General features: G+C 42.5%; 1 long non-coding RNA gene across 1 annotated transcript; it reads right to left on the reverse strand.

Moving 5' to 3' along the window:
* Positions 1-6,627: 6,627 nt before the first annotated feature.
* On the reverse strand, positions 6,628-8,093 carry LOC125173446 (uncharacterized). Its single transcript, XR_007155023.1, has 3 exons — positions 7,979-8,093; positions 7,530-7,639; positions 6,628-6,869 (listed from the first exon to the last, which is right to left on the reverse strand). It is a non-coding gene; the product is annotated as an uncharacterized LOC125173446 (long non-coding RNA).
* Positions 8,094-23,509: the final 15,416 nt, after the last annotated feature.

Below are 23,509 nucleotides of genomic sequence, written 5' to 3' on the forward strand. Positions count from 1 at the left end.
GAACACATATAGATTGGGCACATGCAGATCTATGTCTAACTGAAAATCAAGTCAGGAGGTCTTTGACAAAATAAGTACTCAGAAGAAAGTAGTGTTTTTATTGTTTTGTTTTTTTGTTTTGTTTTGTTTTTTAAACATGGGCAAAATAATACCATAGGGAGATGTGCAAGGTCTGAGCCCATATTAAAAGCTTGGAAGACTGGCTGTATGCTCTTGCAACTTCCTCTTCAAAGGATATGGTATTTTACTTGGCATTTTGTCATCTCTCAACATGATGGAAACGGGTTCTTACTAGCTTTACCTGGTTTTCCATCTGTCCATACAACCTTCCTCACTTGTTCATAGGTCTCCAGGGACTAGGTCAGCAACCAAAGCTGCCTGTCCCAGTGTAGTCGTCTGTAGTCCAGAGGTTGGTTTAGGAGGTACTTGCAATCTGAAATGCTCTTTTTCTGGAAAAGTGACTTGAGCATTCAGTTTTACAAAGCCAGTCTCAAGGGGATGGGATGCTTGGGCATCTATTGAAACTTATTTCTGTACTCTGAATTTCTATTCCATAGGCTACAGAAAGCCTTTTCTGTTCCCCAGTAAATCCTGTTATAGATACTTGTCTACTGGAACTTTTTGCTACTTTAATAACTGAATCAGTGGCTCCAGTGTGTCCTAAAACGTCCATGGACTACTGTCCATTTCCCCTGGGCTCCTGAGGGAAAATCACTATTGGCTTAGCCGGATCAGTGGGAGTACCTGGGCCCCTTTGCTCCTCATCAGAGCCTGCATCTGATTTACCACTTGACACTTGATTTCTCTTTCCCCCCCCCCCCCCCCTTTGACCTTTCTATTTTTGTCTAGTGTCCCTCTTCCTTACAGTAAGCACACCAGTTCTTACCCAAGGGACCTCCCTGATTCCCCCCCCCCCCAAGAACCCTGAATTTGTGAGAAGTGACCAGAGATTCTACCTCTTCATCTTTGTTTTCTGCCATGGTGCAGTGTGAATGTTCTACCCACCAGCTACAATGAGTTTGTCTTTCATTTTCCATCCAACTTTTATGATCTTAATGTCAGGAGCACTGTAGGATAAAGGCTTTTCTGTTGAGGAGCCCTCTTTCTGAAAACAACCAGGATGAACTTTTTGTACGATTTCAGTCGAAGCATGTTGGTGTCCTTTGGATCCCAGTCTAGTTCCAACAAGTAAACAGCAACACCAGCATCGGGACTTTGATCAGCATGCTTTATCTTTTTTTATTAAATTTATTGTCAAACTGATTTCCATACAACACCCAGTGCTCATCCCAACAGGTGCCCTCCTCAATGCCCATCACCCACCCTCCCCACCCTCCCAGCCCCCATCAACCCTCAGTTTATTCTGTTTTTAAGACTCTCTTATGGTTTGGCTCCCTCCCTTTTTTTTCTTCCCCTCCCCCATGGTCTTCAGTTTCTCAGGAGCCACATAAGAGTGAAAACATGTGGTATCTGTCTTTCTCTGTAGGACTTATTTCACTTAGCATAACACTCTCCAGTTCCCTCCGTGTTGCTACAAAAGGCCATATTTCTTATTGCCAAGTAGTATTCCATTGTGTATGTAACATTCATCAGTTGATGGACATTGAGGCTCTTTCCCTAATTTGGCTAGTGTTGAAAATGCTGCTATAAACACTGGGGTACAAGTGCCCCTATGCGTGAGTACTCCTGTCTCCCTTGGGTCAATTTCTAGCAGTGCTATTGCTGGGTCATAGGGTAGATCTGTTATTTTGAGGAACCTCCATGCTCCTTACCAGAGTAGCTGCACTAGTTTGCATTCCCACCAACAGTGCAAGAGGGTTCCCATTTCTCCACATCCTCTCCAGCATCTATAGTCTCCTGATTTGTTTCACTCTGACTGGTGAGGTGTGGTATCTCAGTGTGGTTTTGATTTGTTTTCCCTTGAGTGATGTTGAGCATCCTTTCATGTGCCTGTTGGCTATCTGGATGTCTTTTAGAGAAGTGTGTATTCAAGTTTTCTTCACTGGATTACTTGTTTTTCAGGTGTGGAGTTTGGTGAGTTCTTCATAGATATTTGGATACTAGCTCTTAGATATGTCATTTGCAAATCTTTCCCATTCCATTGGTTGGTTTTTAGTTTTGTTGACTAGTTTCCAGTGCAGAAGCTTTTTATCTTCATGAGGTCCCACTAGTTCACTTTTACTTTTAATTCCCTTGCCTTTGGAGATGTGTCAAGTAAGAAATTGCTGCACCTGAGGTCAGGTTTTTCTTGCTTTCTCATCTAGGGTTTTGATGGTCTCCTGTCTTATATTCAGGTCCTTTATCCATTTTTGAGTTTATTTTTTGAGTGGTGTAAGAAAATGGTCTATTTTCATTCTTCTGCATGTCGCTGCCCAGTTCTCCCAGCACGATTTGTTAAAGAGACTGTCTTTTTTCCATTGTATATTCTTGCCTGCTTTGTCAAAGATTAGTTGGCCATACGTTTGTAGGTCTAGTTCTGGGTTTTCTATTCCATTGGTCTATGTCTGTTTTTGTGCCAATACCATGCTATCTTGATTATAGCTTTGTAGTAGAGGCTTAAGTCTGGGATTGTGATGCCTCCTGCTTTGGTCGTCTTGAATATTTCGTTATTCGGGGTCTTTTGTCATTGCATACAAGCTAGCTCAGCATCCTTTAAATGGAGCCTACATGCCTCTTGAGCCTTCTTTCACTCTAATGGTGGTTCACCAGCTGTGAGAAGCTTATTAAAATAGGAATATCTACCCAATGTCAGGGAATTGCAAATATTGAGGTAAAAAGCTCATTCTAAGATCATACTAAGGGGTTATTGTTTCTCCAGCTAAACAGATTCAAAGTAGAAAAACCACTGTAAGACGTTAAGTATGTGGCCAGTTGTCCATGCTGATTTATACTACCAGTGGGAAACTGCCTCAATGAGAATTGCCCTGCTCTGGCTGGAATTGTTCCCTGGCCAAACTCAGTCCTTTGCTGGGATCTTCCAGGAGGTTCCAGTGCTGCCCCGAGTTCATACTGAGGAGGGAGTGAAGCCCTGGAAGGTTCTGGAGGCTCCAGCATTTCCTCTAGAGGATGTGGCAAATCTGCCAGAAATGGGAGGGGGGTGGAAGGGCAGATCAGGGATGTATAATTTGTAATCTTCCTTCAATTCCCCCATCTTGTAGTACCAGGGCAGTAGCCGCCTTTGCTGGCCTCTGTACCATCAGCTTAGATCATTCCTTTTTAGTCCCCTGGTGGAATAGCATAAGGGCTTGCACAGAAAGGCTTTCTCTTCTTGGCCAGCCCTCTTGCAGTACAGCTCCACCTGCAAAACCGTATTTTAAGGAGGCTTCTAAAGGCCGTTGTTAACCAGATTCTAAAGTGTATGGAAGCCATTCTGTATTACAATAAAAGATGACTCTTAAGGGTGAATAAGAATGGAACTACTTATTCAAAATGCAGCAAAGCAGGCTATCAGCTAAACTACACACTCCATGCCCTAGGGCTGTCGCCCAAAATCACAAAAGAGCTGCTCTCCTGACAAATAAAAACCAAACTGGGTAAAAAGTCTTTGCACTCAAATAGGTACTCAAACAATAGAAATGGCTCATAGCTCAAATGGGAAGGACCAAGGGAGTTTCTGGTCTTAGAAACTGTCTGCTCACCCAGAGGTCAGTTTCTTGCCCCAGTGAAGAACACTGGGGCAGACTACCATGTGGTGGGGGAACCAAAGGGAGAGTCCTCTGGAACCAAAGCAGTTCTGGCAGCTGCAAGGGATGGTCCCCAAAATTGCCCTGGCAAGGGCAGGCTAACCATAAGCAGCACCCCTACTGGCTGGTTCAACAAAGTTACCAAACCTAGTCCAATCTGTTCCCTCATAGGACAGATGAATAAGTTAAGATACATGTCAGGACTAGGAAATCCACTTGAGTTGGCCATCTTTGCTGTTAGCTGGTGTCTTGAATAGTGTCCTAAAAACCATCCTGACCTGGTGAAGGCAGGGGCTTCTAAAGAGGGAAACGAAGGGACACCAGTTGGAGCTGCCATGCTGACTGGAGCGATCAGTCCTGGGTCTTCAGTTGACCTCTCAGAATGTGTTGATGAGCTGATGTAGTGCAATGTGTGTTGGGTGTTGTAGTCCAGTAAGTGGCATCAGTTACCTTTATCAGTTACATGTAAGCCACTACTCGAATTGAGACACCTGCTAAAACTAAGATGCTACTCCTTAAATTACATGAAGTAATCCTTAGTTTGTAACGTAAAATATCTGAGCACTTAAGTCCTGATTCTTGCCCTCCTATTCCTTAATCCATGACAGCAAAAGCTAATAAAGACCTAGGTCACCCTTTCAAGAGTAGAAGTGGTTGTATCTTATTCTAGGACTATGTGGATCACTAGAAGCCTTGAGCTTGCTAGAGTTAGAGGTTGTGCAGAAGCAACTAGTAATTCATACTTGGTTCTGTAGTTCTATGACCCCTTGATCTGTCCAATTAGGAAGTATCTCTAATGGTCTGGAATACAGAAGAAATAAGTACTTGAAACTTGGAGAGAACTGTAGTAAAGCCTGACAAAAGGTAAGGCTAGCTTTTTGGAAAATAGCACCTTGTGTCAAACTTGGCTTAAGTAGCTCTCAGGCTACTTCATTTTTGTCACGTTGCGGCTAACCTTGAACTTCCTGTTCCTTGAATCAGTTTTGAATCTGGTTTTGCCACATGAGATTTTTTTTTTCCCCCTTCGAACTCTGAAAATTACAGTTGGGCTGAAATATTTTTCAGGTCTTGACTAAGGTCCAATAATTCAGTGGTTGTATCACACAGGATGTTCGTGGAAACACTTGAAGCAATGTGAAAACTTGTATCACTGAATCTGAAGTTCACTTAGGAAGTTGTCAGCTGAAGATCAGAAGTTTTTTGGGGGGGTTAATACCTAAGGGAGATAGACTGGACTAGGCAGTGAACATTTTTTTTTTTACATTGCTATGTAAGGTTAACACTTCTGAAAAGAGGAGGAAGAATCCATTAGGAAGAGCTTGAACTGCAATGTAGCTCTGAGAAAGTTTCAGCCAGCCCAACAGGGAGCTCTAGCACAAAGATGGCTTATAGAAGGATCTTGGGAAATGGCGATTATCTGGTTCTCCCACAGTGCCCAATTACTGCATAGGAGCTCCTGGGAAGAATGTGGATTCAGCTAGAACTAGGTCAGATCCTGAAGGAACTAAGCTGGAAGTCCCCTCTCTTTAGAAGGGAGATGGGAGTAGTCCACCTCTATGGCTGCCACACAAGCTAGAGTGGAATATCCTCCATAACTTTAATGATAGTTTGTCTAGAATGGAGTAAGTTGAGCAAAGTGGCCAGGCAGGATTTCTTGGCTTAGGTCTAGAATAGACCATAGGGCATTCAAAGCTGAATGTAGAAGTTAGTCTCCACAACGCCCCTGCCAAGGAGAAGGGTCTCTGAATTGCCTTGCCTGAATTGTCCCTCATGGGGCTGAAAAGGGAAAGCTTTCCTGTAAACTCATTGGCTTAGTCATTGAAGGTGGGCTGCTTCTCCAAAGACTTGGACCTGGTGTGGCACAGCTCTCTGAAGCGGAGTTAGACCTTGGAACTGGTATCCAAAGGCAGTGTACGGAGCTCTCTTTCTCTGCCCCTAGGTGTAGTAAGCCCTCCTTTGGGAGGGAATCTGGGTGGTGCATCTTTTGTGTCTACCACTGCCAGTGTCTCATTCATAAGAAATACTGGCCAGGTTACTTCATGTCCTTTAGGATGCTCAGGGGGGAAATTACCCTTGGCATCCTTCTAATGGCACAGATGGATAAAATCTACATCAATCCCCATCATGGCTTCCAGAGAAAACCAGTGCTGAGGCATTATGGTAGATAGGCTTGAGTTACATCACAAGGCTGACAAATATTGGGGGGAAAAAGGGCCCTATGCTACTAGGACTAATCAGTATAAGTGGCTTAATTTGCACAGTGATGTGATAGAAAGGTGGTCACAGTGCTGCACACCTGGAGATGAGTGGTGCTTAGGAGGGTTGTTCCAGCTTTCCTGGGAACTTCTTGCTACGTTGAGTCCAAGGAACTTTCTGTCACAAGAGGTAAAAGTATTCCAGTCCGAAGCCTAGTTGTTACAGTTGCTTGAACTAGACATGGTATCAGCCCCCTAGTTACGGTACAAGAGATCCAGGGATTCTTAATACCTTTACAAATTCGCATAAAAATGTGAGTGCTGAATATGAGGGTATATTTACACTGAGATACAGCTGTTGGAAGGGTTGGAGGTGTCAGCCTCCTTGTGACCGACCACCACGTATTCCTTAGGCTAAAATAGCGTTAGCAATCAACTCACATGGTGAAAGGAGAAAGAATTGAAGGTGACATCTAAGGGTGACATTTTCCTGGCCCACTCTGAGCAATTTACTTTCCCTTACTGCTATCTCTTAACTCCTCTGAATTTTACATCTGATAGAACTCTTTCATCTAGACTATGACTTAGTTAACAGATGACTTAGGTATAACCCCTGATCAGTGATGGCCACAAAAACAAATAGTTGGTAACCAACAGTGTTGATATTCTGCAAAAATAAATCAGACTGGATTGGAACCATACCCTGATCTCTGAAAGATCTTTTTATTTAGAATCAAAAATGGTGACAACAGAAGGGACTAGTGTGAGTCATGAGGTTCTCTGAACCTTTGTTATCATTTGGGAAATTGAGTCCATGGTGGAGGGCAAGCCCGATTGTTCTTCAAATATTTTCAGCCCATTTTGGATGCCTTTTTTTTTTTTTTTCTTCAATTTCCAGATTCTGCATGCAAGATGAAGATCCGATCAATGGGTACTTAGTTCTATCCCTGGTTCTATTTCCAGATTAAACATTCTTAGTCTTGAGGTTGATCTGGAATATTTCATTAGAAACCAGAATTAGTATTTCAAAATGATTATTTTAAATGCTGTGCAATACCGTGTACTTAAAGGCTTAAAAACTGTGGTCATATAAGCTATCAAACTCCATATATTACAGATATAATAGTAATCATTCTATATATCTTAACCCTGGAAACTAAGAAACTATGAATGAACTGCTTGTCTAAAGAAGGGATAAGCAGATCAACCTATTTAGTAAACATTTCTTTGAAGCCTGAGGCTTTCCAACTTTCTGAGAAATAGAGCATTGAAATTTTCCTTAAGACCTAGATCAAGGCTAGGTTTGTCCTGGCCTTGAGTTTCATAGCACATTGTTTTGTCCTAAATACTCCTGGAGAAGTAATCTGGATGAATGGATGTGTACTGACTACATTCATATTGAAACCCCTGGAGGGCTGAGATTTGGCAGCCCTAGATTGAAGAGTAGGATCCCAGGGGAGACCATTAGTGGAACCAGAGAAGTAGGTTTAAAGGAGCCATCAGAACCTTTTGGGTAGAGACTGGGAGATCTACATAGGGTTCCATGCAAGACTACTTGGCTGATCTGTAGTACCAGTTAATGTACTTCATTCTTGGTATGCCACTGGTAAAAAGGAAGAATCGTGTACAAGGGGCCCTTTTCTTCACCTACCATCAATGGTGAGGATTTCAGCCAGCTGGCAAGAGATTGATTCCCCGGATCCCATTTGATGACTTCATTTTTGTCCACTTGTCCTAGCAGTGCTGAGCCTTGGGTTCCCCCTATGTTGAGATAGGAGATGAAGTTTTGTATACAAGATAGTGAGGCATACCTTTTTTGGATCTATGCCTATAAAATGGAGAAGTGGGAAACCGAAGAATTGGTGGTGCAGTGTGACCAAAACAGCTTGAGCTACCCTTATGGGAAGCTCTAGAGCTGGATTCTTTGATAATTGTTCTAAATGGATTAATATAGCCATGTCTTGATCTTGCCATGTGAGCTGGTCAGTGGATGTGGGTCAGTGTGGGAAGAGTAAGGACCTTAGGCATGAGGTGGCCTTCTGCAGCTGAAGCAATCCATGAAGGGGCAGCTAAAGGTTGTCTGTACCACACTTAAGATACCTCCTCGAAGGACTTCTGGCTCCTGTGTCCTGCATCAGTGTTCAACACATGGATCTGATTTCTCCCACTGAAAGCCTCCTGGCCTCCTTGTTAGGGCATGTTGAGAGCTCTGTCTAGAAGTGAAAGTTGACAAAGTAGATGAAAGCAGGTCAGAGTGGCATCATCTTTGAGGCCTTATATAAATGAACTGGAAATTGAGGAAAAAATGGCAGATGATTCTAACCTGGCTAAATACCATATATACTACATGCTATACAGTTAGACTTTGGCTTTGTTTCTTGTGAGCCTATGTGTACCAATTGGTTTACAGGCTATAGCTTCCTGTTTCCTGGCTCATCCCAAGTACATTGCCTGAACGGTTTTCAAGGCCAGGTCTGGGGTCATTGATGACAGTGGTTAGCATGTAAGCTTGTAGTCACAAAACACATGTGAGAATAAAAATATTCATGGTATTGGGCAGAATAGAATCTACTAATGTGTTGGTAATCCATTCCTCAATGACAAATGATCATAGTATTTCAAATTGTGACTAAGTTGGCCTAGAGAAGATCCTGAGACCAGGATTCCGACCTGCTGATAGTTTAGAGCCAAGGAATGGGGAGTTTGAAAGGCAAGAACCCCAATGAAAATAATACATATTGAGGTGCTGACAGAATAACTTTTCCATTCTCTCCTTGCCTGAACTTTAGTACCTATTGCCTAAGATTTTCTAGAGCTTCCATAGAGCCTTGCACAGGGCACTTCAGATTTTGAAAACCATAGTCCCACTGGGAAATTTTGCCTGGAGAACAAGATGACCAACAGCATCCTTTTGTTTCACTTGTCCCTTTACACTGCCTTCGTAACGACTTTAAAATGTGAGTGTCTCAAATCAGTGTCTCTGACAGACAAATTAAAAAGTGTCTAAAGATGGTTGCTAGTTCATGGATGAATTCAAATCACAGGGTCCCTATTGCTTTTGTAAGTACAAAACTAATAAAACCAGGTATTGAGTACTTACAAGGTGGTAAACATGACTACATTTCAAGGACAAGATGTTAAGTATACCCTGAAGTTACTTCGCATCCCTTCATAAAAAGAAGAGTGAGCGATCTTATAGTTGACTTTTATGAAATACAAAATGGTCAGAAGATTGCATACCCATCACTGGTTTAGGATTAGCAGCAGGTAAACCTGAATCAGAACAGAGACAGATATTGTGAGAAGCCCATCACTTTGTAAGCTTGAGAGAGACTGCAAGGTGAGGAGGGACAGAAAGGGGAAGAATACCAAGCAGGCTCCATGCTGTCAGCCCAGAGCCCAATGTGGGGCACAGTCTCCTGAACTGTGAGCTCATTACCTGAGCCAATATTAAGAGTTGGATGCTTGAATTGACTGAGCCACCCAGGTGCCCCTGGTAAGTGCATCATTTGTTTCAAGCTCCTTCGCAGAGAGTATAGGTTGTATTTAGGGACTTACACCATATGTGGACAGAAATGGACAATGATCTTTGGGTGAAACCCTTGAACCTCTGTACTCAAAGTAGAGATTATCAAGATCAATGAAATCTGGTCTTTATTTAGCTCATGGAATATGTTGGTCACTGTGACTAGGGCCCTGAAGTTTGAGTTCTGTCTCCTATTAAGGTAACCTGACTTTTGTTGGTACTAGATTTTACCCTTTGAAAGGACTACATTGGCTTGAAATGGTGGAGGAAGGCCTGTAAAATCCAATTGAGAAAAATAGCTGGTGTCAGTTTAAAACTACGACTAAGAACTAGGCCTGATAAAACAAGTCTCCAACAAACAAAATACTCTAAGAACCAAGGGTATTCCTTGACCCTTCTTCGCATCATTTATAACAGATCTTGCAAGTGCCAGGTACCAAAACAGGATTAAAAAGAATAATAAAGGGATTTTGAGGGAAATGCTCATATGGAAGGAAATGTGAAGGAAGCCTGTGAAGGCCATGAGAACCATCAGTCTGATGGAGGTGAGACCCCAGTGAAGGAGAAGGTTGGGTAGAAACAGCCAAGATGGCCACGCAGTCTAAGGAAAGCTTGGCATTACTGTCAGAGTGCTCAAATTACCTATGTGGTCCCCTGTCGACCAGGAAAGGCTCTTAGTGCCCTGGACATGTTGTCACTGGGAAGTAACTGTAGTATAAATGCAGAAATGGACTTTAAAGACTAGGAAAGATGAGATTGGTAACCAGTCATAATGAATCTACATTAATCGCCTCATCCTGGGGTGAGGAGTTGTATGAATGCTTTGAGGAATTGAGAGGTTAGGAAATGGGAAGTTAAAATTCTCCTAGGAACTTGCCCTCTTTACAGGACCTTCTCTTGAGTCTGCTGCTTGAGTCAAGTGTCCCTAGGTCTTCAGCTGTGGAAAATGAATGAAAACAAAGGGAGTCTGATCAGATTGTTTTCAGTCATTGGGTAAATCCAGAGAACATCATCTGAGTGATCTAATACAGGGAGTTTGTATTCAGAAATAATTCTCATCCTAAGGGAGTGAAGCCACATTGTAAACAAGTAGACCCAGTGAAAAATACTAAAAGAACCCTTTTAGAAATAGAGCCGAATATAATGTCACTTAACCACTGTTGGTCGTCTCCCCCCCCCCCCCCCCCAAAACTGGCCATGGATATCTTCCTACTCCAAGAATGTGCAATACCCATCCATGGGGAATAGAGTTAATACCCCTCCTTTTCTCTCAGGAGCATTGCTGGAAAAAAAAAATCCCACACAAAATCAGTGATCAGTCCACTGAGTTTTTTTGGTTTTTTTTTTTTGTTTTGGACATGTTGGCTGACAGCAGAGGTCCTGAGATGAGCTTGTGTATCATGAAGCCAGACTGCCTCTTTGGTATCCTCACATTCCCAGGAAGAGAAAACTCATGGATCTTGATACATTTCTTATTGAAGACGGCAAGAGAAAGTCCACCTTCCAGTATCAATTAAGGTTCTAGGCAGTGACATGAATGAAAAAAATTCAAGATCTAGAAGTGGGGAAGCTTGAGTGTAGGAATTCCCAGAATGCATAATTGGAATGGGAATGGTAAGTGGTACAACGCTAGCAGTGTTCTTAGCCTGTGGCTAAAAACTACTGTTATGGAGATGACCAAATGGAAGGTTTTTAAACTTGCCTTTTAATGGCCAAGATAGCTTAAATACTGCTTCCTGGAAGGAACTGGCAATAAGACTTGAAGACTACATCTAACTTCAGGTGAAAAATGCCATCGGTGGGTGTCTACTTTGTGTCAGGCAAGATAGGTCCGAGTGCCTACCCAGTGAAAATAAGATCAATATCCCTGCCTTCAAGCTTAAGTAGATGGAATGTAATCAAGTGTTCTAGGCAGTCAGAAAAGTGTTCACCCTACATTTGGAATAAAGGAGTCAGAAAAGTAACTACAAGCATGGAACTTTAAGGTGGTCAGGGTTGAATTCCCTGAAGGGACTCAGATGTGAAATGGAGGCAGTAAGCAGGTAGCTCTTTGGAGAAGGCAGACATGAGTGAGGTTCTACTGGTGTCTTCCTGACCAGAAAGCAGGACAACTCCCAGGTCCTCCCCCAGAAAATGAGAGATTGGAGTTATTAATGAGTTTGTTCCCTGCAGAGAATGATCTCCATGGGTGTTCAGTTTTACACACAACATGGAAACAGCTGATACACTTAAAAATTGAGTATTGGTCAAAAAGGAACTAAGTTTTCTAGGCAGAAGTGTGTTCTCTCTGTCTGAAACCCTCAGGTACATGGAGGCTGGTGCTAGAGAGAAAAGGCTACCAGATGATTCCCCTGGCCCTTTACTCAGTTACATCATTATTTTAGTTTGACTTGGGGCTGACTAGCAACCACTGTTCTACTTCAACATCTTACTAGGTTAAAAAATACACTATTGAAACCATCGAGTGCCTTTTCTTTGGGTGACACTTTGGAGGACCGTTATTGGAGGCAGAACCAGGTCTCTTCTTCACTTTAACCTTGCTGTTGTGCTATCCAACATTTGAGAGAAATCACTAATATATTCAAGGTAAGGACCATAAAACCAGGCAATCCCGTTCTTGTTCTTTATAATAGAACATGCAGGCCACTATCTGAGGGCCACAGTTGAGAGTTTGACCTCATAGAGAAACGATCTTGATTTTTAGAGGTTTATTTGCACTTCAGTCTACTTTTTGAAGGGCCAAATGAGCTTGAAAGGCTAGGAAGGCATGTAAGCCTTCATAATGTAAGAGAAAGCCCTCCTAACTGTTCAAGTATTTAAGGAATACTTTACTATGTCCACAACAGAGGATATAACTGTAGGAAACAAGAACCTGTTATTCTTACTGTTGTCTTCAGTTGACATTAAACTGGGTTCTGTTAGACTGAGTTGCCAATAGGGGATTGAATGTGCAATCCCATGATACTGGGGTAGATAACCACTGAATGTCTTGAAGGCTGTTTGAAAGTGATAGGGGGGAGATAAAACAATTAGGGTCTTTGGCCATGATAGCAAGTCCCTTATCGGTGAGGCTCAGGTGTGATACAGAAGTCCTGAGGAACGAAAGTCAGCTGCTTGGTTGGGCTTAGGCAAAGATCCAGTGAAAAACTTCCCATGTAACCTTGACAATGTTGCCCACAAAGTTAGAAAGTCCACATCCCTAAGATTAGAAAGTCAGGTGAAGTTTTCCAAGAAGCAGGCATCAAGATAGATCTGTTTAACTGGAATACAACTAAAATGTGAGAAGGGAGAAGAGTAGGGGAGAGACTGGGCTAGAAGGCAGGTCTGATGCCTGAAACAAAAGGAATGAGGATTTACACCATGGTGTAGTTTTGAGAAACTTGCTGTCAGTGAGAACTCAGGCCCTAAGAATGTTCCAGAAGGATTTTTGCATCCTTCTGTGCTGTGCTCAACTCCTGTAATGGCTGTGCTGTCATTAGCTGGAAACATCCCAGGAAAAATGGGGCCATTGTGGATGCTGCAGCTGACTTGGAAAGTCAGCAGCTGGAGGACGTCTCCCCTGGCTAATCTTCTGGTAGATGTTGCCCTTGAAGGGAAATCAGACCACCATATCTTCGTGGCACCAGGGATTACTTCTTGAGAGCGGATAAACCTGAGATGCGTGTTTGAGAGGTAATTCCTCTGATTTCCCTTGGCTAGAGGAAAAGGATTGAGATGAAATCTGAGGTCTTGCCCAGATTCCTCTATTAAATATTTTAGAGCTTTGTGTTTTTCCAGACAGAATCCTGATACTCCTGCATGCTCAGTTCAAGTCTGTTACAGAAACTTCAGTCTAAGTTTGCTCCTCAGACCTCTGACTTTCTATAGGAAATAAGGGTCTCCATATAAGCTACCAGAGATGCCATCTGGCTCACGTTTAAGCTCTGTGATCTGTTAATTACCTTCACTTAGTGTTCCTGTCCAGAATATTAACTTGACTTAGGACCAACTGGGGATCTCTGCGGTCCTAGATTTTGTTGCCCTATACCTCTTAACACTAGAGTCCTTGAATTGCTATGAGAATTGGTCTCTGTAGGGTCACTTCCCCAGATCGCATGCAGTGCCTTGGGAAGTGCTACATGCCTGGGACTTGCTGTATGACCTATACATTCCATTAAAAAAAATCATCAAATATTTCCTGATCTCTTGGGCCACTTGCATTACTGTTTACCCAGGTCTTCTAAGAAGCAACCATCAAGAGAATTGGGTATTTAAGCAACACTTAAAGGGAAAATGGCTGTAAATAATGAAGAGAGGACTGAGCAGAAATGTGGTTCAATATTGGTTTGATACCTGTGGGGATGGGGTAGAAATAGCAGAGGAAGTACTGTGTAGAAAGAGTGTCATCAGGACAGCTGACAAAGTCTCAGCCAGGACACTGTAGATTTCTGGAGGAAAAACTACCCATAGAAGTTTCTCATATTAAGCAAAAAAGTCCCATAGTGAATAACCAGTCAGGCTTCAACAATGAGCAGCCTGGGGAGGCTGTGGCCTTGGTATGAAAGCCTCAAGGAATTTGGAGGTGTGGCCACTCAGGCTGTACCTATCCTCCTTTACAGTACCTTCTCTTGAAATCTGCCTTTGCGGTTAGGTATCCTTAAAACTCCAGCGGTGAACAATGAATTAAGACAGGAGTCTGATTATTCTAAAGTAGTCACTGGATAAACCAAGAAATGATCGAAGTGATCAAATCTAGGAAGACCCAGTTCAAAAAAAGGGAATTGAACTTCATGATAACCAAGTAGGACCTATCAGACTAAAAACCAGCATTCGCAAGACCTACCACAGGATCAGCCACTACTGATCATATTCCATAATTGGACCTGGATATCTTGCTTTCTCATCCAAGAATTTATAATCCCTATCCTCAAGGAATGAGAATATTGCTTCCTTGCCTCTCTGAAATACTCTTGGAAAGATCAAGCTTCCTGATGCAGTTAATTGGGTTGTTGTGATCTAGACATAGTAGCAGGGCTATCAGCTCCCAGGTGACCGCAGATCACCTCTTACTATCATTATAATCCCAGGAGACGGAGGTTTACAGATGTTGTAAATTTCTGATTAAAGTATCAGAAAAAGCCTTCAGTATCAGATTCTAGGCTGTTCACTGAATGAAAAACTTAACACAGGCCTAGGGGAACCTGAGTGGCTCAGTCAGTTAAGGGTCCAACTCTTGGCTTCAGCTCAGGTCATGATCTCACGGTTCATGGGATTGAGCCCTGCACTGGGCTCTGAGGTGACAGTGGGGAGCCTGCTTGGGATTCTCTCCCTGTCTCCCCCTCTCCCCTCCACCTGCACATACTCTTCTTTCTCAAACATTAAAACAATAAGCCATGGACCTAGGGATGCTAGGGTGTGGAAATGTAAAACCTAGGTCACTGTTTCAAGAAAGGCCCAGTGAACACCCTCAACGAGAGCAATAGGGAATGCAGTGTCAAAAGGGAACTAGAATCATTGAGACACTCTGTGGTGCCTGTTTTCTGTATGCTGATAGTACAAATCTAAACTACTCGATAGAAGTGAGGTTACCACCATCAATAGTAAAAACTAAGTGGCATTGCTTAATCAGGACAAGAAAGGATAGACAACTGGAGACCTCCAACAGGGTGGACTCAAGCATTAAGAATAAGGCCAATAGAGGGGTGACTGGGTGGCTCAGTCAATTAAGTGTCCAGCTTTGGCTCAGGTCATGATCTTGTAGCCCATGAGTTCAAGCCCTGTGTCAGGTACTGTGCTTACAGCTCAGCCTGGAGCCTGTGACTCCCCTTCTGCCTCTCCCCCACTCATGCTCTCTCAAAAAATATTAAAATTTTTTTAGGCCAGTAGGCTTGTATAATTTAGCTGGCAACTAACCGGCAGCTCCTTCTAACCTGGATTAACCCTGTAACCTACACTACATGGTACACTTTTGCTTTGTGTAGTATTCATATGCCACGATGCAATGAAACCTGCAGAGATGATGAGTAAAAAGGCTTGCCGGGAGGTACAGAGGGAGGAAGTTTAGGAAGACTGGGAAAGCCATCAGTTGAAGTGTGACCTCAAGAAAATAAAAGTTGGGAAGCATCCAGCTCAGCCACACAGTTCAAGTTCACTTGACAAGTCTTTGAATTGTCAAAGAGTCCCCTGTTTCCCAGGTAAAGTTTGCCTTAGTACCTCTACCATGTTGTGACTGGACAGCAGCCCTCACAGGTGTGTCCTCAGTGCCGATTTAGAGCTGGACCCTCCATTCATTCCTTCTTGAAGGTCTGTGCAGTCCAACACCCCGGATCCCCAAACACCAATGAATATTACAAGAAAATACACAAAACCTTTATGTGCATGTCAAGTCCCAATTATCAAAGCCTTGGATCTGGGCAAAGGGGTTGGTTCATTCTCATGGACTCTAGGTACAAATTACTGACATTTCACCTTTGAACAGCTGAACTTCTGATTACGTATAAGCTTCTAGGTAGCACACTGGAATTACCTTGAATTCATTTGACCTTCTATAGGAACACCCGTTTCCTATCGCGGAGTAAAAGCATGTGTAGAAAAAAAAAAATGTCATTGGTCTTTGGGGCTATTTGAGAGTGACTGTCTTTGAACATGCTTGGATGGTCCTTAATCAGATTACACCTCCTGTGTCTGAGGCCCCAAAGGATGAAGTATGGTTAAAGTATGTTTTGACCAGTGTTGCCATGTCAGCTGGTCTGGGTTTGACTGAAGGAGGTAACAAGATCTCTTTCCAGAGGACTTTTAAACTTTGTGGTCAACTTGTGTCAAAGTTAACATAAATTACAGGGATTATGTCCATGCAAGTCTCCAAGAAATAACAAAATGGAACATGTTTGGGGAAATACCTGTAAGGATGGTGTTGAGTTCATGATAGAGACTTTTTTTTTGTTTTTACATGGTTTTGTAAGCAATTGGGTATTGCTTCAATACTGCCTACATTTAAACCAATATGAATCCTTTCTGACGGGTGTTTATAATAGTTAGGAGGTCAGATTCCTTTACTATTGTGACTGCTGGGAAATCAATTCCTATTCGGATAATTACACTGATAGGATTGTTTAATGTGCCAATTTTTAAAGAACTTAAACCCGTGTTACTTCAATTTTTAAAAAAAAAAAAAAATTCAAAATATTGGGATAGCCCCACATGGTATTGGGAAAGACCTGACTTGCTCTAAAATTAGCAAGCATGTTTCTATTCTGGTTTCTTAAAAACCATTTATGTGGAAGAAATCTCACATTCTTTTCACCATTGCAAAAGAGCATAGGAGTGGATGGGCCACAACCTTGTTCAACCGAGGCACAAACTAATTGCACACATGTGGACCTTTTCATGCTTATCTGTGGCACCATAGGATAGTTCAGGGACTAACATAACATTCCTGGTTTTTAAAATTTAGAGCCTTTTGTGAGCAAATAAAGATGTTCAAGTACAAGTGAAAGAATGGAAGAATAGATGTTTAGCATCTGTAGAAAGATTATTGAACACTTTTGCCTTGTGGTTTGAACAGTAGAAAATGTCATGTCTTGAGGGTGTCATTTTTACAATATTCCTTAGGAATTTGAATAAGTCCCATCTAAACTCAAAAGTTGTAGAATACCAGGTACTTGAAGATTTTAAAAAGTTGACCATATTAATCTATAAAGTCTTTATGGCAGAGGTGATACAGTCCATATAGATCTTAATCCAAAAAATGAAATGTTAAAAGAGAAATGTTTGGCCTAAGGGGGCACACGAAGGTCATTCTAGGTGATGGTGACCTATACTCTTGTCTTTAAAGCCTGATGCTCTTCAAGGCTGTGAGCAGTAGAAGTATTGAAGGTGGCCTTAGGGAAGAGACAAATCCTGGACTGAGGCTTGGATTGGTCATGAACTCAAGTTCAATAGTCCCTTCTCAAATCCTATTAGTGGTACAGTTGTAATCTGCTATAAGTGGAGCCTAGAACACCTCCCTTCAAATCTAGGCCATTGGAAGCTGAGGTTTTGACACCATGTGCACCAATGATAAGCCTTTAACGGCTATAGCTTCCTATTCCATGACTCAACCCAGATGAGTCTGAGAGCTGTTTTCAAGACCAGGTCCAAGCCATTGACAGCAATGGTTCTCGTGTTTGAGGAACATACCTAGTGGATTCTGGCCTTAAAGCCACAAAATCCATGTGGAGGAATGTGAATCTTACTATTTGGACAGAATAGGCCACTACTACTAGCCTGTTTATCTATAATCCCATCCAAGGCCAATAATGCTATTTAGTGCTCCAGTTTATGAATGCCTTACTTTGGGTTCTTACCCAGACAGAAGTAGAGCCTGCAACAATGATTTAGATGCTTAAAGTAAGGAAAGAGTGGGTAGTGTGAAGGGAAGGAACCCAAACGTGAGGGTGTGCTGTTGAACTTCTGACACCGTGCACTTCTACCTTTGTCCTGCCCTTGCTTGAGTTTGTTTCCTGGAGCCTCCTTGGAGCCATGGCTGGCACACTTCAGATATTAACTATAAAGCTAGTTGGGGCATGTTGTCAAAGAAGACAGCTGTTGAATGTTTAACCTATGACTGTATCAGCCATATCTGTAACGGATAAAAGGGAGAAGGGAGAAGAGTGGGTGGGGAGAGACTTTGGAGTATATTACAGGTCTGACACCTAAAAGATGAATTATTCAACAGGAGTCTTTCGTGCAGTCTGTTAGCTGAACAGAACTTTCTCAGATCTACATTGCACTCAGTGAATGCCTACAAAGGAGTACTGAGACAGCTAGGAGTGACCAGGCTGCTGGGACACTGCTGTTCTGTTCTTGGCTGGCAAGATCGTGAAGAGAATAGGATCTCATTGCCGTACCCGACTTGAAAAGGTAGCAGTTGAAGCACTGTCTTCATAAACTACTCCTTGAAGATGATTCTCTTGAAGGCAGAACTGAACAGCACAAATCCCTGGCACCAGGATTACCTCTTGAGTGGAGAAATCGGTTAGGTATGTCTTTTCAGAAGTAATGCCTCCTTGGTGTCATGGGCTCAGGGAAGCATGAAGAGCTAAAACTGTTGAGGACCCACCCAAATGTCTCGTTCCACTTTTTGGGGTCCCATATTTTTCCAGGCAGAGCCTTGATCTTCATCTTGGTCTCAGCTCTCTAGCTGAACATGCCATGTCTCAATATTGGTTTCAAACTTGGCTCCTCAGCCTTCTGCTTTTATGAAGGAGATCAGGGCCTTTTGGTGTTAATAAAGATGCCTTTACTGCATACCCTTTAGCTATCTGTTAACCATTCTCATCTACTGTCTCCCTGTGTAGAACATGGATTCCATTTAGGATGAACTAGCCACCTCTTCTGTCCTTCTAGACATTGTTCTCCTGTACTGTTCATTGCTTGTGTCATCGCATTGCTAATGGAGTACACTTTCTCAGGTCCCTAGAGGGAGATTGCCAGTAATTGGGCACCCACTATATTCCTGAGATTTTCTACATGCCCTACATTTTGTTGAGATCCTCAAACCCCATCCTATGGCTTATTCTCTTGAACTACTCCCATTACTGTATCCATCTAGGTCTTCTAAGGTACAAGCTTCAAGACAGAAACCCACACATAAGGTCTATTGACAGAAATTCCTGTGAAGCATGGAGAGAAGAGTGAGCAGGAATAAATGGGGTTCATTGCTGGCCCTAGAAGAAGGGGGAAGAAACACTGGGTGTAAGGAAGACTCCATTTCAAGACTGCTCTGAGAAACTGTCAGGCCAGTGGTAAGCAGGGAAAAAGTTACTATAGAGGATTCCTCCATGGAGTTTGTATCTGCAGGAAGGATTATTAAGAAATTGACTATAGCCTTTGAGGTTCCACCTTAAATGTTTCATTGGAACTGACCCCATTAGTACTTCTAAACAACAATTTTCTTTAAACTCCATTGCAGCATCATGCACTTTAAGCTTCAATGTTGATCATACTCCAAGCTATCAAACAAATTGTACCTATCATGCTATACATATTTTATCTAAAGAGAGCTCATCCTATTTGGAAACTAGCCTCATGGCTATAAAGCCTGAGGCTGTCGAAGATTTTGAGAAATGGAAGTATCCAGAGTAGCCTTACAGGAAAAACCTGAACTAAGGCTTATATTGGTCTTGGACTAAAGTTTAATATCCCTTGTCTTGATCTGTTAGTGGCAAAGTTGTAATCTGAATGAAGGGGGAGACATCAGCTCCATCCAAATTCAGTCTGGGAAGACTGAGCTTGTGGAACACTATAGTGCATCCTAGATAGTGTTAGAAGCACTGAGTCCTAGGGTTCATCACTAAATCTTTAAATTTTTTTAATGTTTGAGAGCGAGAACATGAGCAGGGGAGGGGCAGAGAGAGGGAGACACAGAATCTGTGCTGGCTCCAGGCTCTGAACTGTCACCACAGAGCCTGATGCGGGGCTTGAACTAATGAACCACAAGACCATGGCCTGAGCCACACAGGCACCCTGATGATTATTTCTTAATGGAACCAGAGTAGTAGTATCATTCTGGGGACACACAAACCTTAGAGAAGCCATCAGGACTTTGGGTAGTGATAGCAGGTCTAGACAGGACTCCATGCAAAATTCCTTGGCTGATGTAAAATACTGGTTAATCTACTCTCCTCTCATATACCCTCTCAAGTTTCCAGTGAATATTTCAAGAGTAGGAACTTCTTGTGCAGGGGGCTATCTTTTGTCCACCTGCCAAACGCATTGAGGACCTCATTGCCAGCCATTTGGCAACTGATCAATTCCAAATTCCTGTCATAATGGGCATTGAGTTTTCCACCCTTCTTAGTAGGGTCCCCTGTCTCCTAAGAAAGTGGACATCAGTGCCCTAGCCATGTTGTCACTGGGCAGCAGCCCTTTGGATGTATGATCTTGATGCAAATGTACAGCTGGATTTCACAAAGCAGCAACTGGACCCTTGGTCAATTTTCTCTCTGAAATAGAAGTGTGGGACACAAGATCTCTTTGCACCCGATTCCCTTCAATCCCACACACCTATTTATTGATGATGTAGGCATGAACATAAGGTCTTAATTTTTTCCCCCAAAGTCCTTACCAAATCCTTGGGCTTGAGGAAAGTGGTTGGTTTGTTCCCATAGACCCCAGATAAATCACCAAACTTTCACCCTTGAACAGCCTCATCTATGGCTTTGTATCAACTTCCAAGTGTGACTCTGGCATCACTTGAATTTGTCCACCCTCTTTGGGTAGACCTATTTCCTGTGCTGTTCTGACTCCAATTACTGAGTGAAAAAAATTGTAAGAAAAAATTTCCCTGAGTATGTCTTTGGGGCTGTTTGAGAGTAACGGTGGCTTAGGACATGCTGCTAGTATGGCTCTTAATCACTTTTCACCTCCCATGTAGATGAGGCTTAGATGTGATGACACAGAAGCCCTGAGGAATGAAATGTGGTGAATGTGTGAATTGACCACAATGCTTCCAGGTTAGAGAGTCTGTGCTTGACCTAAGAACCAGGTGTAACAATATATCTTCTCAGAGGACTTAACTTGGTCAGTGATCTGTCAAAGTTAGCATCCACAAGATTAGAGGGATTGTATAAGGATGGAAGTGAGAGACTATGAAGTGTGATGCAGTTCTGACTCCAGAAACCAGGGAAAAGGAAGGATTGGATAGAAGACCTAGACGACAGTGTAGTTCTGACTGGGTTTTTCCATTAGTTGACCAAAACTTTCTCATAAATTGCCTGGAAGAGTCCTGCATCAGACAGGAATGGCCACACATTCCTGTAACCATGCTGTGCTCCGTCACTAGCTAGGACTGTTGAAAGAATGTGGTCTCTGTGGACCCCGTAGCAGTTCAGAGGGACAGCAGCCGAAGAACACCCCCTTTCCCCCCACCTTCTATTTTGTTTACACATGATTGTCTTGAAGGGAAATCTGAGCAGTACATCTACGTGGCACCAGGGATTACAACTTTTGTGGATAAATACATCTGTGAGGTACATGTTAGAGAAGCAATTCCTCCTTGGTCCCCATGGACTCAAGGAGATTTGAGGAGCTAAAATCATGAAGGACCCATTCAGGTACCTCCAATGTAAGGTAAGGGCCTCTTTGTAAGCTACTAGAGCTGCCTTCTGGACCTCACTTAGCTTTTACTTGTTAAAAACTCTCAGTTACTCACTGAACATCTACAGAGTATTGATTCCACTTAGGAACAGCTAGCCATCTTTGCTGTCAAAGATCTTGTTACCCCACATACCAGTAAATGCTTGTATTTTTGCATTTCCAATAACCATATCCCCTAAGAGATATTTGCAGATCACCAGCAGTAAAATCTTAGGCAGACACTGTGTTCCTGAGACTTTCTACATATCCTACAGTCCACTTGAGACCTTGATCCCATCATAATGCCTGATTTATTGGACTACTCCCATTACTATCTGTCCAGGTCTTGAGACAAGTGTGTGTCAAGATGGAATCAAATATCTAAGATTTATGGGGGGCAATGCCTGAGAAGAATGAGCAGAATTGGGTGGGGTGCAGTGCTGGTCTAATACCTATGAGCGAGAAGCGTACTGAGTATAAGGAGATGTGATTTCAAGGACAGCTCTGGAAAAGCTTCAGCCAGAACATAATGATTTCCAGGGAAAAACTATAGGAGATTAGCATATTAAGACCCAGATTGAGTAACCAGTCATGCTTAATTATTAGCTATGACCAGCCTGGTGGGAAAAGTGGCTCTTATACAGATCAAGGATTATGGAGATGTGACTATTGGAGACTGTATCCTCCCCCTAGGACTTTGTCTTGATGGCTTTGCCACCACAGAGCCAAGTGCTCCTACATCTTCTGCCATGAAAAATGTATAAAGGAGGGAGTGTATGATTGTCTTAGATAACTTAATTCTCACAAAGCACAAAACTTGGACTCTAAGAGAATGAAATGACATGTTACAGGTAAGTCTAGTCGAGGAAACTAGAAGAGATTTTAGAATCAAGACAGGCCGTGATGTCATCTAGCTTACTATCAATCATCCTGTAGGACTAGGCATAGATGCCAGACTTGCTGCTATAGGAATTTACAATTCCAAGGGAGCTGGATTAATGGTGCGTCTGTTTTTCTAGAATATTCCTGCAGAGGTTAGTGTATCCAACTTAATAGTGCTGTTGATTGATCACTGACTATCTCAATTCAGTGGCTAGCAACAGCTTCTGCGATTAGCTTGCAGATCTTGAATCCAGACTACCTCTTGGTCTTGGTATCATCACAATCACAGGATGACAAAACAGATCTAGAGATAGTTTCAAACCGTATCAACAGAAAAACTTTGGCATGTAGGCTTTTTGGCCATGACATAAAGGATTTAAAAGTTGGGAATGTTGGAATATCAGGATGAAAAACACACCAGATGACTGTGTCCCATGGAAAGGTCCAGTGGTCACTGTTTGCCAAACAACAAGCAATGCATTGTTGAGGGGAAACTAGCATAACTGAGAAACTCACTGGTGGCTGTTGTCTGTAGTCCATGGCTGAAAACAGGATATTACATATCTAGACTTTGAAAAATCGGTGAGGATGACAATACAGAAACCATATAAACTAGTGTCCATGCTTAACCATCACCCAATTATTACAGTGAGGCCAGATCGATAGAGAAGACCTATGGAGAGTTAATTGTTACCAGATCAAGGTGTCCCTAGGGATAAGACAGATGAACAGGAAATAATGACATATCTTGACCTATGAAACCAGTAGAAATTGTGAACAATGAGGATAAAGGTAGCAGTGATCGAAGTCCTATTTTGCCAAGTTTCTAGACCTTGAGCCTCTTTTTCAGACTTGGAAACCAAGATCTGAAAGAAGCTGCATCCCCAGGAAGAAAGAATCTGTAACACCATGGCAAGTATTCATAGTGGTAATTTCTTTCTTAGTTCCCAATGGGGTCTAAATGTAATAACTGGGATCACCAACACTGGGTATGTCTCTCCTCAAACACTTAAATTCCAAGATTACACTGATAGCTAAAGACTGAAAGCAGAATCGCCTGTTAGGTTACACATTGAGCCAGTTAATTGACTTATCACACGAGCTGTGTCCACAGACCTACTTAATGG

The sequence above is a fragment of the Prionailurus viverrinus genome, chromosome C1, assembly GCF_022837055.1.
Source record: "Prionailurus viverrinus isolate Anna chromosome C1, UM_Priviv_1.0, whole genome shotgun sequence".
Classification (NCBI taxonomy): Eukaryota; Metazoa; Chordata; class Mammalia; order Carnivora; family Felidae; genus Prionailurus; species Prionailurus viverrinus.